Here is a 6,211-nt window from a genome sequence, read left to right as displayed (position 1 = left end):
TATTGCCTTTTTGGTCATCTTCTTTGAAGAAATATCTATTAAGATCTTTGGTCCATTTTTAATAGGTTTGTCTTTTTATTGAATTATGAGAGTGCTTTATATATTCTGGATACAAGACGTTTAGCAGATATATAATTTACAAATGTGTCCCCTTAGTGTATGAATTCTTTGCACTTTCCTGGTTGTGTCCCTTAAAACACCATAATGCTCATTTTTTATAAAATCCAACGTGTAAATCTTCTCTTTTATTGCTTATACATTGTTTTTGTGTGTGTGTGGTATGCGGGCCTCTCACTGTTGTGGCCTCTCCCATCACGGAGCACAGGCTCTGGACACGCAGGCTCAGCAGCCATGGCTTATGGGCCTAGCCGCTCCGTGGCATGTGGGATCTTCCTGGACTGGGGCACAAACCCATGTCCCCTGCATTGGCAGGCGGACTCTCAACCACTGTGCCACCAGGGAAGCCCTTGCTTATACATTTTTTGTAACCAACATTGCCTAAATTAAAGTCATGAAGATTTATTGTATGTTTTATCCTAAAACTTTTATAGTGTTAGATCTTACATTTAGGTATATGATATATTTTCAGTTAGTTTGTGTATATGGTGTGAGGTAGGGATATAATTTAATTCTTTTGCAAGTAGATATGTTATCTTAGAAACATTTATTAAAAAAGACTATTCTTTTTACTTTTCTTGACCATAATTAAAAGTTTATATTTGAACTTTAAAATCTATCCACTTATCAATTTGTCTATCCTTATACTAGTACCACACTATCTTGATTACTGTTGCCTTGTATTAGGTTTTGGAATTGAAAATTGTGACTCCTCTAAATTTCTTTTTCATTTTCCAGATCATGGATGTACTTCCATTATTTAGATCATCTTTAATTTCTTTCAATGATATTTTGTAGTTTTCAATGTACAAGTTTTCCACTTCTTCATTAATTTATTCATTTTATATTAATATAACTATAATAATTTTATATTGATATAAAATATATATCATATTATTATAAAATGAAATTCTATTACTAATTTCATTTTCAGGTTGTTTATTCCTAGGGTATGGAAATAGAATTGATTTTTGTGTACTGATCTCATATGCTGTAACCTTACTTTTTAGTTCTAATTTTAGAACAATTAGCTCTAATATTAATTCCTATAGCTTTTTAGTAGATTTCTTAAGGGTTTTTTTTAACATGAGATTATGTCATCTCTGAATATAGATAGTTTATTTCTCCCTTTCTAATTTAGATGAGTTTTATTTCTTCCTTCTTATCTCTCTGCCCAAGTTAGTACTATGTTGAATAGAAGTGGTGAGAATGAATATCTATGTCTTGTTCCCAATGTTAGGGGGGAAACACACACAGTTTCACACTTTCACCAGAATATGATGTTAGTTTTGGATTGTTGATAGATGTCCTTGAACAGGTTGGGGAAATTCCTTTCTCTTCTTACTTTGTTGAACATTTTTATTATGGTAGGGTGTTGGATTTCATCAAATGATTCTTCTGTGTCTACTGAAATAAGCATATATTTTCCTCTTGAATTAATACAATGTATAACATTGATTTTGGCTGTTCAAACAAACCTTGCATTCCTAGGATAAGTCTTACTTATTAATGGTATATATTTTATATTTTATTGGATTTATTTAGTGTTTGGTTAAAGAATTTTGCATCTACATTCATGAGGTATATTAGTGTGTTGTCTTCATTTCTTGTGGTGTTTTTATCTGGCTTTGCTTATAAGGTACTACTGACCTCATATAATGAGTTGGGTAGGAAGTGTTTTCTCTTCTGTTTTTCTGGAAGACTTTGAGAAGGATTAGTATTAATTCTTCTTTAAATGTTTGGTAGAATTCACGAGGGAAGCCATTTAGTCCTGAGCTTTTCTTTTGGGGAAGTTATTATTATCATCATTATTATTATTTATTAAATTTCTAAATTTGTTACATAGGTCTATTCAGATTTTCTATGTCATCAAAAGTTAGTATACTAGTTTATTTCTTTCTAAGAATTTGTCTATTTTGTCTAAGTTATTAAATTTGTTGGCATCCTGAAGTGGGTACAGAGGGAACATATCTCAACATATTAAAAGCTATTTATGACAAAACCACAGCCAACATAATACTCAATGGTGAAAATCTGAAAGCCTTCCCAGTAAAATCTGAAATTAGACAAGGATGTCCATTCTCACCACTTCTATTTAACATAGTATTGGAAGTCCTAGCCACAGCAACCAGACAAGAAAAAGAAATAAAAGATATCAAAATTGGAAGAGAAGAGGTAAAATTGTCATTATATGCAGATGACATGATACTACATATAGAAAACCCTAAAGACTCAACAAAAAATCTACTGAAACAGATAAATGAGTTCAGCAAGGTAGACGGATACAAGATTAACATACAGAAATCTGTTGCATTTCTGTATATGAACAATGAAATATCCAAAAGGGAAAGTAAAAAAAAAAAATACTTTACAAAATTACATCGAAAAATACTTTTGGAATAAACCTGACCAAGGCAGTGAAAGACTTATATGCTGAGAGCTATAAAATATTGATTAAAAAAATTGAAAATGATTCAAAGAAAGGGAAAGATATCCCATGTTCTTGGATCAGAGGAATTAATATTGTTAAAATGGCCATACTGCCCAAAGAAATCTACATATTTAATGAAATCCCTATCAAATTACCCATGACAGTTTACACAGAACTAGAAAAAATAATCCTAAAATTTATATGGAAACTTAAAAGACCCAGAATTGTCAAAGCAATCCTCCAGAACTAAGCTGAAGGCATAACCTTCCAGACTTCAGAGAATACTACAAAACTAGAATAATAAAAGTGAATGGCATTAGCACAGAAACAGACATATGGATCAATGGGACAGAATAGAGAGCCCAGAAATAAACCCACACACCTACAGTAAATTAACATTTGACAAAGGAGGAAACAAAATATAATGGAGAAAAGAGAGTGTCTTCCACAAGTGATGTTGGGAAAGCCAGACAGCCACATATAAATCAATGAAGATAGAATACACCCACACACATTACACAAAAATAAAGTCAAAATGGCTTAAAGACTTAAATATAATATATGATGCTGTAAAACTCCTAGAAGAGAACATCAGCAAAACATTCTCTGACATAAATTGTATCAATATTTTCTTAGGTCAGTCTCCTAAGGCAATAGAAATAAAAGCAAAAATAAGTCTGACCTAAGCAACCTTATAAGCTTTTGCACAGCAAAGGAAACCATAAAAAAAGTGAAAAGACAACTTACAGACTGGGAGAAAATATTTGCAAATGATGCAATACACAAGGGCTTAATTTCCATATTATAAAAACAGCTTTGACAACTCAATAACAAAAATACAAATGATCCAGTCAAAAAAAAAAAAAAATGAGAAGACCTAAAAAGACATTTCTCCAAAGAAGACATACACAGAAATCTCTTACATTCCTATACACTAACAATGAAAAATCAGAAAGAGAAATTAAGTAAACAGTCCCATTTATCATCACAATAAAATAAAATAAAATAAAATACCTAGGAATAAACCTGCTTAGGACACAAAAGACCTGTACTCAGAAAACTATAGGATACTGATGAAAGAAATCAACAATAACACAAACAGATGGAGAGACATACCACGTTCTTGGATTGGAAGAATCAATATTGTGAAAATGACTATACTACACGAAGCAATCTACGATTCAATGCAATCCCTGTAAAATTACCAATGGCATTTTTCACAGAACTAGAACAAAAAAAATTTCAATTGGTATGGAGACATAAAAACCATGAATAGCCAAAGCAATCTTGAGAAAGAAAAATGGAGCTGGAGGAACCAGGCTCCCTGACTTCAGACTATACTACAAAGCTACAGTAATCAAGACAGTATGGTGCTGGCACAAAACCAGAAATATAGATCAGTGGAACAGGATAGAAAGCCCAGAGATAAACCCACACACCTATTGTCATCTAATCTATGAAAAAGGAGGCAATAATATACAATGGAAAAAAGACCATCTCTTCAATAAGTGGAGCTGGGAAAACTGGATGGCTAAATGTACAAGAATGAAATTAGAACACTCTCTAACACCATACACAAAAATAAACTCAAAATGGATTAAAGACCTAAATGTAAGGCCAGACACTGTAAAACTCTTAGAGGAAAACATAGTCAAAACACTCTTTGACAAAAGTTGCAGCAAGACCTTTGTTCACCCACTTCCTAGAGCAATGAAAATAAAAACAAAAATAAACAAATGTCCCCTAATGAAACTTAAAAGCTTTTGCACAGCCAAGGAAACCATAAACAAGATGAAAAGACAGCCCTCAGAATGGGAGAAAATATTTGCAAATGAAGCAACTGAGAAGGGATTAATCTCCACAGTATACACACAGTTCATGAAGCTCAATATCAAGAAAACAAACAACCCAATCAAAAAATAGGTGGAAGAACTAAATAGACATTTATCCAAAGAAGACATACAGATGGTCAACAAACACATGAAAAGATGCTCAACATCACTAATTATTAGAGAAATGCAAATCAAATCTACAATGACGTATCACCTCATACTGGTCAGAATGCCCATCATCAAAAAATTTCCAAACAATAAATGCTGGAGAGGATGTGGGAAAAAGGGAATCCTCCTACACTGTTGGTGGGCATGTAAATTGGTACAGCCACTATGGATAACAGTATTGATGTTCCTCAAAAAACTAAAAATAGAACTACCATATAACCCAGCAAACCCATTCCAGGGCATATGCCCAGAGAAAACCATAATTCAAAAAGACATGTATAACAATGTTCATTGCAGCACTATTTACAATAAGCAGGACTTGGAAGCAACCTAAATGTCCATCAATAGAGGAATGTATAAAGAAGTTGCAGTCAAACTCTGAGCTTCTAGAGAGAACTCGATCTATGTCTGTCTTGTTCCCTACCAAAGCCCAAGCTTAAAGCACAGGACTTGGCAGAGAGTAAGTGTTCTACAAAGTCTCATTAAACTATTGAATAATCTGGAAAGAGAGAATAGATTAATATGGAAGCAGGAGGGTTCTGGCATCCAGGGACAAAAGGGGAAATGAATGGACAGATGAGGGAACGGCTACTAGTTTCTCTTTTTCTGGACCAATGATGCTTGAATATTGCTGTGGAACACAATGGTACCAGAATTTTTGTGTTCTGCATATATTTCAGGTAACCACTGAGTTCAACTGGGAACTCATTCTGGGGAGAGTAGCAATGTTAATGCAATGAAGGACAATGGGGGAAAAATACCTCACCTCCATGTGGGTAGCACTGTTTGCATCTGGCTTTCTTACCTGATTAGTCCCCATTGTCCCTCCACATCCCCCAAACACAGGCTGAGTGTAGGTCTGGCTCAATACAGAGGGAGCTCTATGTTGTCATGCTAAGGACAGGGCTTTGTAAAGTTCTGTACGCATATGTGCTGCACTGGGGTTAGAGAGTCCTTGTAGAACCAGCAGGCTTAGCTTGAAGAAAACAAATAAGTTAAAAATAGCAAGCTGGTAATTCGCTTTCTCATTTTATCAGGTTGTCAGGAAATTTGTGTGTGTTGTATGTGTTTTTCTAATTTGAAAAGAATATCTGAATCTTTCTTGTCAGAATTGATTATTTTGGGACTTTAAAAGCAATACACTCAATCAGGGAGCAAAACTGTGGAAAATCCTAACTTGAAAGCAGATGGTGAGATTTCTTACTCATTTGGTAAGAAATCCTGGCCCATTATTCCCACTCATTTGGTAGGGAATCCTGGCACATTACTGATGCTCCAGAAAGAGAGAGAATGTTATTAGGGTCATTGTGTCAATTTCTTTTCTCCTGAGAAGGACACAAGAGGAAAATGTAAGCAAGGCTTAGCTTAGCTAAATCTCTACATGACCCAAGCTCCAGAAGTTGGCGGCATGTTATTAGCTTTGGAGCTTGACATCACGGAAAAATCCCTTGTATGATAGATTCAGAGACCAGGAGAGACCTCTACGACCAGTGACCTGACTTTCTTATTTCATAGATGAGGAAACTGAAGCCTAGAGAAGTTAGTTGACTTGCTCAAGTTGACACAGTTAATTAGTGGTACAGCTGTGATATGATGGCTTAAACCACTGCTTCTCAGACTTATATTTTCATACAAATCACATGGAGATCAAGTTAAAAATGCA

This window comes from Monodon monoceros, unplaced genomic scaffold, assembly GCF_005190385.1.
Source record: "Monodon monoceros isolate NGI ecotype Baffin Bay Population unplaced genomic scaffold, NGI_Narwhal_1 Super_Scaffold_22, whole genome shotgun sequence".
Lineage (NCBI taxonomy): Eukaryota > Metazoa > Chordata > Mammalia > Artiodactyla > Monodontidae > Monodon > Monodon monoceros.
Note: the sequence above shows the minus strand (reverse complement) of the source record.